Raw genomic sequence first — 10457 nt, forward strand, 5'->3', positions numbered from 1 at the left:
CTGTTGTATTGACTATATGAGCAACCGAACAACGTGGCCATGGGTGCACCACCAATGAGGCCAGCTGAGGCGATCGCCTCAGGCAGCACCAGGTAGGGGCAAGAGGGGGGCAACGGAAGGGCCATGGGCTATGAGCACTTTCATTGTGGCACAGGGGTTACGTTACGAAATTGGCATTTGAGGGGGGCCCGTTTCAGTTTTCGCCTCAGGCAGCAGAAAGGATAGGTGTACCCCTGAACGCTGTAGTATTGCCATGTTGATAAGCAGTATTGTGGGCAATGTCAACCAGACTGACAGGGATTGTCAATGTCTGCAATGTGCAGTCTAAGGCTAGAAGCCTTTATAGCAGTTTCTGACAACAACAAAAAAGCCCCAACAAAATAATAATAAAATGCTGCACCATTTGTCAGATCCATATGAATGTGACAGGCAGGTAAAACATCCTGCTGACATGATCCGTAGGGGAATAGAGTAGAAACAGATGCAAAGTGACAAGCTACAGAGAAAGAAACATTGATGTATTTTGCATAAAAGAGAGACGACGGAGGTATGAAACATACAGTATTTCGCTTCCTATATTACATACAGTACCATATTGCCTGTCAGTTTAGGTCACAGCACAAGTCCACCGCAAAAATAAATAAATAGAGAAACATAATGATAAATTGTTTTATTTGTTCAAAGGCAAAATGTTCTTCTGTGCCTCTACTCCAGGATTCCCCAGCTGGATTTTCACAGCAAACAATAATGAAACACTTCCAAAGTTGCAGGGTGACGCTGCCTGGCTGGCATTCATGAAATTCCACCTAAGCATCTGGATGACATTTGACCAGGGGTGGACTGGAAACTTAAAGAGGCCCTGCAAAAAAAAATACTAAAAGTGTAGTTGGGTCCAAGTGTTTTGTAGTTGGGTCCAAAATGATGGAAGGCAGGGCCAGCAATACTATATTGTGGCACATTATACCACCCCAACAGAGCCAAATACCACAGTCATCACAAAATACTGCCAGCAGCACAAAATACATCCCCAAAAACTTTCACTGGCCGGCCATGAGGAAGGCCCAGTCGGCCCCCAAAGACATCGGTCCACCGGGAAATTTCCCTATAAGGTCTATGGCCAATCCGTCCCTGCATCTGACATCCCACTTTTGTAAAATTACATGGTACAGCCTGGACTCCGTCATGTAGCAGCAGAAAACTGGCTGTGTTTGAGGTGGCAGCTCTAGATATACTGTAATAAGGGCAGGCAATGCCATACTCTCTACTGGGATTGCGTAGTCAAATGACAGTATGCATGGATGGCCTAGTGCAGTGCATGCCGCAACAGGACACAGGTTTTCTAAAGGAAACAGATTATATAACTAACATCTCCAGAACAGTAAGGTAATGGTACGTTGATTTAATCTGAATTAATGTATCCAGACACCAGGTCTGCCCCAGCTATTAAAAAACCTTGGGCTAGATTTATCAAAACTGGTTTAACCACTTGCCGTCACACTAACTCCGAAAGGCGTGAGTGCGGTGGCTCTCTCAGGTCACACTATATACATATATTCCCAATACATATATTCCCAATGAATACAGCTTCAGATTTATATTGTTTGTATTGAACACAATGGCATCTGTATATATAGAACTCCACCTAGAGGTGGCTCTACCTACTATGGCAGTGTCAGGGCAAGCCCAGTTTCACTATTACACTATTAGAGAGGTAAGTTTGATATTATAGGTTTCCATCTGAAGAGGTTGTCTTATTGTTGGCAGATGAACTCACACAATTTGATTGAAATATGTGCTAAAAAAACAAATGTCTATGTACAGTAAAACGAACAGTAATGCAATTCAAACTAACCCATATATTCAATGTTTGCATATGTCTTATTGTCCAGGTTCGAGATACTGATTACCTATCCCCAAGATAACTCATCAGTGTCACATTGGTGGAGGTCCGACACCAGCAGCTGCCGGTTCCAGACCGGGCCCTAGAAAAAAAAAAGAAGTGGCTCCATGTTGTAGGCAGGTTTAAATTGACAGAAGGTGGGGTAACACAAGTAGGCAGGGGCAACAGAAATAGGCAGGCAGCAATACCGTAATGCAGCACAAAATACCACCCCTCCAGAACTAAATACCACAATGCAAACAGGGCAATTGCCCAGGGCCCCCATCCCTAAATGGGCTGAGCTGCCCAGACACATGTAGAAAAACTGGTGGCGCACCTGAGAAGAGCACAGACAGCACAGCAAGGAGCGCTGGTTCCTGGTCTCGCGCCCACAGTAGCCTGCAGGGTCCTTATGCTGTAGTGAGGACCTGGGTGCTGCATCCATAGCACCGGCTCCACAGCAGTCACAGACCTTGGCTCCGCCCCTTCCTCTCTCTCTCTCTCTCTCTCTCTCACGGAGGCCCTGCACTGTCATGGCCTCCTCTGCTCCAGAGGTTTACTGGTGAGTTCAGAATGTCACCCTCTAATGACCTGACATATTTGCTGCTGGCCCCTATAATCTATCTCATATCTATTATCTATCTATCGATCTATCTATCTAATATCTATCTATCGATCTATCTCATATCTATTTATCTGTCTGTCTATCTATCTCTCATATCTATCTCTCTCTCTCTCATATCTATCTATCTGTCTATCATCTATTTATCTATCTATCTCATATCTACCTACCTATCTATCTAGAAAAGAAAAGTCCATGCTGCTCCCAAAAGCTGTTCAGTGCAATGTTTCAGTCCTCTTACCAGGACTTTTCTCCAGCAATATAAAAATACTGCGTGAGGGGCACACGGTCGGTGCCCATATATTGCAGACGAGTAACGACCGTCTGCATGAGCCCTTAGGCTGAGTTCACACTTCAGTTATTTCCATCAATTATTGTGAGCCAAAACCAGATGCAGGTCAAAAACACAGAACAAGAGGAAATCTTTCCATTATACCTTATCTCTGAGTAGCCTTCACCACTGGTTTGGGCTCACAATAACTGATGGAAATAACTGACCAAATAACTGAAGTGTGAACTGGGCCTTACCTGCTTCCTGACACTGGCTCTCGGCTCCAGTGCTCTCCGACCTCTGCTCAGGTCCCTGGATGTCATCATCCATTTTGACGCTGCCTGCAACCAATCGTGGGCCATGGCGGTGACTTCTCCCTTTGCGTCAGGTGAATAAATGTGACTGTTGATACAGTACTTCAGAATTTGGGGCCCCGTTTTTAATTTCGCCCAGGGCCACATTTTGTCTAAAACCGGCCCTGCTAGCTGGGCAAACTTGGAAGTTCCATACTATATAGATTTAAAAATAAAAACAAAAAGGGACAAGTCTTTAAATCCCAAGCCAATATTACACTTGGAGCGCTGTAGGTTCGTCGTGAGGTGGGTATTGTTCACACACAGTGCATATAAAGTAGTAAAACTGCGCTGCTCCAGCTGTGAAAAAGTACACCTTTCATACACACAGAAAGTTCATCTGATATGGTCGAATCTGTGCTCAATCGGTGCTCAACTTAAATCCTATAGGATTTGCAGATGCCCCTGACGAAGCGGAGGAGAAACCCGGGTTGGGCAATCGGCGAGAGGAGTGCCGCTTATTTTATATGACTGAGATTTTATGGAATTTGTGAGTATAATAAATTATTTTATAAGAAAAAGGACTTGCGGGACTTCACTATGTTGAGCCATCTCTAATAGTGTTGGGTGTGAATATTCGAATTACGAATATTTATCACGAATATCGCAACTTTGAGAATTCGCTAATATTTTGAATATAGTGCTATATATTCATTATATCAAATATTCGTCATTTTTTTCCTTCTGAAAACATGATTCCTCCCTGCTTCTTGCTTGTGGGCCAATGAGTCATTGGCCCACAAGCAACTTAAGCAGGGAGGAATCGAGACTTAAGCAGGGAGAAAAATTACGAATATTCTGAAATACGAATATATAGCACTATATTGAATATAGTGCTATATATTTGTTTTTTTGAATATTCATAATTTTTTTCTATCTGAAGTTATGATTCCTCCCTGCTTAAGTTGCTTGTGGGCCAATGAATGTTAACTTGAGATGGAAAAAAATTGCGAATATTCTAAAAAACGAATATACTACACTATATTCTATAGTGCTATATATTTGTTTTTGACCCACTTCGCATTATGCGATTTTTACATTGCAGATTTTTCGGAATCACGAAAATAATCTTACACGATTTTTCAATTGCAGACTTAATCTCGAATACGAATATTCGCAAATATATGACGAATATTCTACCACATATTTGCAAAATATCGCAAACTCAAATATTTCCCCTGCCACTCATCACTAGTCTCTAATATTATAAGGATTAAGAGCACCGATTCTTGTGGAAGTTGAAGTCACTTTGTCGGATTTGACCATATCAGATGAACCTTCTGTGTCTGAAAGGTGTACTTTTTCACTGCTAGAGCAGCGCGGTTTTACAACTTTATTTGGAAGTTCCATAGCAATGAATGAAGAGGAAATGTTAAAACTAGCTACTGATTAGTTACTGAAAATAGCTGAGCATGCTAGTTCAGCAACTTTCAGAAGCCCATAGCAGTAAATAGAATAGACGTCATGCATGCACGACATGCTCTCCATTTACATCGGGCCCTGTTCTTGAGATGACAGCAGGTCCCAGAGGGACACACCCTATCAATATGCCATAAGTGTATAGATGGGACAACTTCTTTAAATAATACAAAATAAGTGTTAGTAGTAGTAGTACTGCTAGTTGTTATGAAGACTAAAACCTCATCATTGTACGTTGCTGTTTCACCATGCAATTCTCTGCGGAAGATGTTTTGTGTGAGATAAATCAGGGAAAACACTATATGTTATGGCACCCTGAGTAGGTAAAGGGGTTAACGCCGCCAAAGCTGTTCTTGTCCCCGAATATGACGTCAGCTACCGAACACTCCTAGGCGTCGAACAGGAATCATACGAACTATCCCCCGTCCTCCCGAAGTACGAGACAAGGATCTGTATTGAGAGTAAAACAGGAACATTTTAGTGGGGTTACATGTTAACAAACACAATGGGCTAGTTTAATTACTCACGGACAGAGAACACACATTTTCCCTCTGCCTGTGATACCATTAACAAACACAATGGGCTAGTTTAATTACACTTAGGCAGAGAAGACACATTTTTCTCAAACACAGAAAACACCCCAAAACACAACATATCCCCATTAATTATACGTCCCTGGATAGCTCTGATCTGGGCGAACAACCAGCAACCGCTGAACAAACAGACGAATCAGGTTTTATATAGTAATCCAAAGGCAGAGAGGTCTGCCACACTATATAATGAAGTATTCAGTCTATTCTTGTCTAGAAGTAACCACTTTATTACAATCCATACACTGGGAAAGTTTGGGCAGGTTTCAATATACGTTTGCAGGTGCTCAAGTTTCATCTAAAGGCTGGAGAGGTTGAGTTAAGAACATGTATTTTCTATGGGTGCTATATCTATAGTTTATGTATAGAATGATGGAATTTGACTTCTATTTCCACCATCAGAAGACTTTAGTACTATACATGCCACATCAGCATAAAACATGTTCTGTCTAAATCCCCTTAGTTCAAAGATGCTAGTTTAACACTCCAGATTTGGCACAAAGTCCTATTTATCCTCCTGATAGGTGATCTCATGACATAAGCATTCTGCATGGAGATGTTATGAAGGTGCCATATAATGTTTCAGAAAAGTTACACCAGGAAAATAAAACCTACTGTTGAAATCATGTTCTAGATATAGGAATTAATCACATTGCTTCCGGAGTTGAAAAGAAAAACATGAAATATTCTAAGGGCTCGTTCACATGACCGTATGGCTTTTTCAGTGTTTTGCGGATCGTTCTTAAAAGATACATTTTTTGCTTCAGTAGTGTTTTCGGATCCGTTCCGTTTTTCCATATGGCATATACAGTATACAGCAGGGGCGTTGCTAGGCTAAAACATTCAGGGCCTGGACCCCTGATGTTTTGTCCCAGGCCCCGAATGTACTGCCTGCCAGGCAGATACAACTGAATATAATGCAATGCAAGATTTGAAGGACCTGTGATGACATCACAGGTCACGTGATCAGTGCAGAAGGCAGGGGATGAGAAGGACCTGCAATGATGTCACCATCATTTGACCACAAAACAAAAAAGGGGGTCAGCACATCCCAGTACGTAGGTGCACGTTGCTATGGCTGAAACTACAAATAGAACAACACATAGTGCAATAGCACTCTACAAACCAAATAAAGTACAAAGGTATATTGCAAATGCTTTGCTAATAAATTAGAGATGCTTAGCAAATACATTTTGTACAAAATTATTTGAGCCCGTCTGCTGCTCGCCAAGGCGATCTCTATAAGACGGGTCCTAACACTAAACTCACCTGTTATGTGCCATGACAGCGACCATGAAATTCAGGAAGATCTCTCGGGTGCCAAAATGGCCTCCATTGAATCCAGGGACTGCAAATACCAGCATGCATGCTGAGCAAACTATGTTCTCATGCTAATTAAAATCAGCCTGTGAGGCAAAACAGGTTACAGGAGTGCACGACCAAATAGGAGTCAGCCACATCTCCCATATAAACTACAAAACAAAAGTATGTAGGTGCATGTCGCTATGGCTAAAACTACATATAGAACGACACATAGTGCAAAAGCACTCTAAAAACCAAATAAAGGTGTCACCATCATGTGACCAGTGCAGGAGAGGTCCGCAGTGAAGAGGATAGGTCCTGGGGAAGAAGCTGTGGTGATGTCTGCTACATGAGGAGAGGTAAGTAAAGGGAGAGGAGGAGCAATGCTGGGAGTTATGGTTATTTAACTGGGACTGTATGTCAGGGCTGAAGGGAGGGATGTTATCATGGGACAAAATGTTCAGGAGTGATGTTGTTATTTACATGGGGCTGTATATTGATGGTGGCTGGGGGAGGGAGTGATTTACATGGTTCTGAATGTTGGATAAGGCTGGGGAGGGGGTGATGTTATTTACATGAGACTGTATATTGATAGTGGTTGGCGGAGGGAGTGATGCTATTTATATGAAACTGTATATTGATGGTGGCTGGGGGAGGGAGTGATGTTATTTACATGGGACTGTATATTGAAGGCAGCTGTGGGAGGGAGTGATGTTATTTACATGGGACTTTATATTGAAGGCAGCTGTGAGAGGGAGTGATGTTATTTACATGGGACTGTATATTGATGGTGGCTGGGGGAGGGAGTGATGTTATTTACATGGGACTGTATATTGATGGTGGCTGGGGGAGGGAGTGATGTTATTTACATCGGACTGTATATTGATGGTGGCTGGGGGAGGGAGTGATGTTATTTACATGGGACTGTATGTTTATGGCGGCTGTGGGAAGGAGTGATGTTTACACCGGTGTCTCTGAGCTGCTTCTCCTCGCACTAGGACGCCATCCCACTGCTTGCCACCAAATGTAACGGATCTCCCTCGATAGATGCTCCTAGTGATTTCCGAGGACTTCAAGCACTCCACTTGACACCGTACGCACTGCAGACCCCACGAACCGCCGCAGCTTGGTTGGGGTCTCACCGTCCTCCACCCACGCTGGACCCAAGACCGGGCTTCAGCTTCCAGTGGGTGAACCTCTCCTACATCCAGAGAGCAGGAACCATGAACAAGCTCTTACAAGAGCTTATACTCAGGGGAGTATTGTGATATAGCAATCCCCAAGAGTGTAGTTATTGCATTCCCCAAACATGAGCCAAAACTTCATGAACGTATAAAGCAGGAATGCTCTGCCTGGATGCCAGCTCTTCCACTGGGAAGGGATCAGTGGGTATCGCAGGCTCATCCCCTGCCCCCAGAACTCGTTTGGAGAGATTAGTGAGTATCGCAGGCTCATCCCCTGCCCCCAGAACTCGGTTGGGAAGTAGCTGGGAAGGGGAGGGCTCGCTTACCTCCTCCTCCTGGTATCCCTGCAGAGATGGCTGGGGATCTGCACCGACCATCCAGCATCCCTGTAGGACTGGCACCGAGCCCGCGGTCTCATCTGCACCCGTGTAGAGGGGTTTGTGTTCCCCTTTTCCCAGTATCTCTGGCTGCTGTTGGAAGGTGAGGGTGGTTGCCTCTCCTCCCCAGGACTCTGGTTGCTGTAGGGCAGAGGGACCCAGCATCTCCTCCCCCTGGAACTCAGGTTGCCACTGGGGAGAGAGACCGGTTGTCTCCTCTCCCTGTGATATGCACTGCCGTTGGAGATCTGGGCAGGCAACCCAGCATCCCTGTAGGACCGGTAGAGAGACCTCGGTCCCATCTCCACCTGCCATCTGTGGGTCCTCTGTGAGGTCCCTTAACATTTGCGAGTAAGGACCACCTGCGTCCACACCTGGCAACTCCGGCTGCTGCTGAGGGTCTAGGCCAGCTGCCCAGCATCCCGGTGGAGATCCCTCGGTCCCGTCTCCACCTGTCTTCGGGTTCCTCTGGCCGTCTCAGGGGGAGACTGCTAACCTCCTCGGATGCAGCCTCTGCTCGGCTAGCGTTGACCTCAGTTTGTAACTCCACACATTACCGGTGTCTCTGAGTCGCTTCTCCTCGCACTAGGACACCATCCCACTTCTTGCCACCAAATGTAACGGATCTCCTAGCACCCCGACCGGGTACCTCCCTCGATAGATGCTCCTAGTGATTTCCGAGGACTCCAAGCACTCACCTCCACCCACGCTGGACCCAAGACTGGGCTTCAGCTTCCAGTGGGTGAACCTCTCCTACATCCAGAGAGCAGGAACCATGAACAAGCTTTTACAAGAGCTTATACTCAGGGGAGTATTGTGATATAGCAATCCCCAAGAGTCTAGTTATCGCATTCCCCAAACATGAGCCAAAACTTCATGAAGGTATAAAGCAGTAACTCTTTATTGAGGGCTACTCGCCCGTATTTATGCAGGTCCCATTTGGTAGACAAGTCCCTAGGGGACCAGAAGGAAGACTGTGACACAGGACAGATATGCAGCAATTCAGGATACACAGACACAATACATCCTCACAATGCATCATGGTTTCCTCCTCTCTGCCCTGGAGACATCCTAGGAGCAATTCAATTATCTCTCAGGACAAAGGGAAATCGCCAATACACATGTGGAGACAACAGGACAGAAATCACCATTTAAACATACAATGTCACAACCCTTACAGTAAACACAGACATTTAACATATCCCCAGATAGCTCAAGTCTGAGTGCATATTATTAGGTGAATGGCACTCAGACTACACAAATACACTAAAATTAGCTATCTGGGTACCCTCACATAACATACAATACAATTCCAAAGACAGAAAAATACATGAACTTATATAACTATGCTGCTATTGCATAAAACCGGTGCATACAACATGGGACCATAATCACATGGTAAGAGGCTGGCAAGTAGTCCTCTCAAAGCACTCGTGGCAACCTCAAAAGAGGGGAGTTAGTCACACATAGGACTGTATGTTGATGGCAGCTGTAGCAGGGAGTGATGTTATTTACATGGGACTGTATGTTGGAGGAGGCTAGGGACGGAGCGATTTGATTTACATGTGGCTGTATGTTGGAGGAGGCTGTAGAGGGGGCGGTGTTATTTACATGAGACTGTATGTTGAAGGTGGTTAGGGAGGGGGTGAGGTTATTTACATGGGACTGTATATTGGAGGGGGCTGGAGAGATGGTGTGATGTTATTTACATGGGACTGTATGTTGATGGTGGCTGGAGAGGGAGTGGTGTTATTTACATGGGACCCTATGGCGGAGGCAGGGAAATAGTGTTATTTACATGGGACTGTATGGTGGAGGGGCTAAGTAATTATAATTTGTGAGGACACTAAGAGGAGGAATATAACTACAGGGGGCACTGCAGGGGAGAGCATTATAACAGGAGGGGGCAATATAAATATTGGGGGCACTGTGGGGGGCATTTTAAATCCAGGGGACATTAGGCATTCTTATTACTACTGGGGGCTCTATAGGATTGACTTTGTCACGATACTAGTGGAATACTGCTGAAATCCAATGGCAGGTACAAGGCCTGTACACAGGAAGCGCCAGAGTCTTGAACAGGAGGTTGCAGGACTGAAGGATGAAGCAGAGCCAGGCAGGTGGAGCCGGTAACAATGGTGCAGGACCGAAGGATCCAGTAGAGCCGAGGTCAGACGAGCAATGGGTCAGGGCAGGAGGCACAGGAATGTAGTCAGGCAATCTGGGTCGGCAACAGGAGGTAGTAGGATGTCACAGAGTAGAAGGGTAAACCGCAAGGAGGAGGAACAAACTAGAGAGCTAGTTCCAAGCAAGAGGACTGCACAAGCAGAAGCTAAAACGCAATACTCTAGCAATTAGTAACTGGCTTGAGAGGTTTAAATGTGAAACAGGAAGTAAGATGGCACCCAGCTGAGACACAATCCACCATCTTAACTTAGGGAGAACTTGAGGGTAAGACAA

This window comes from Bufo gargarizans, chromosome 4 (genome assembly GCF_014858855.1).
Source record: "Bufo gargarizans isolate SCDJY-AF-19 chromosome 4, ASM1485885v1, whole genome shotgun sequence".
Lineage (NCBI taxonomy): Eukaryota > Metazoa > Chordata > Amphibia > Anura > Bufonidae > Bufo > Bufo gargarizans.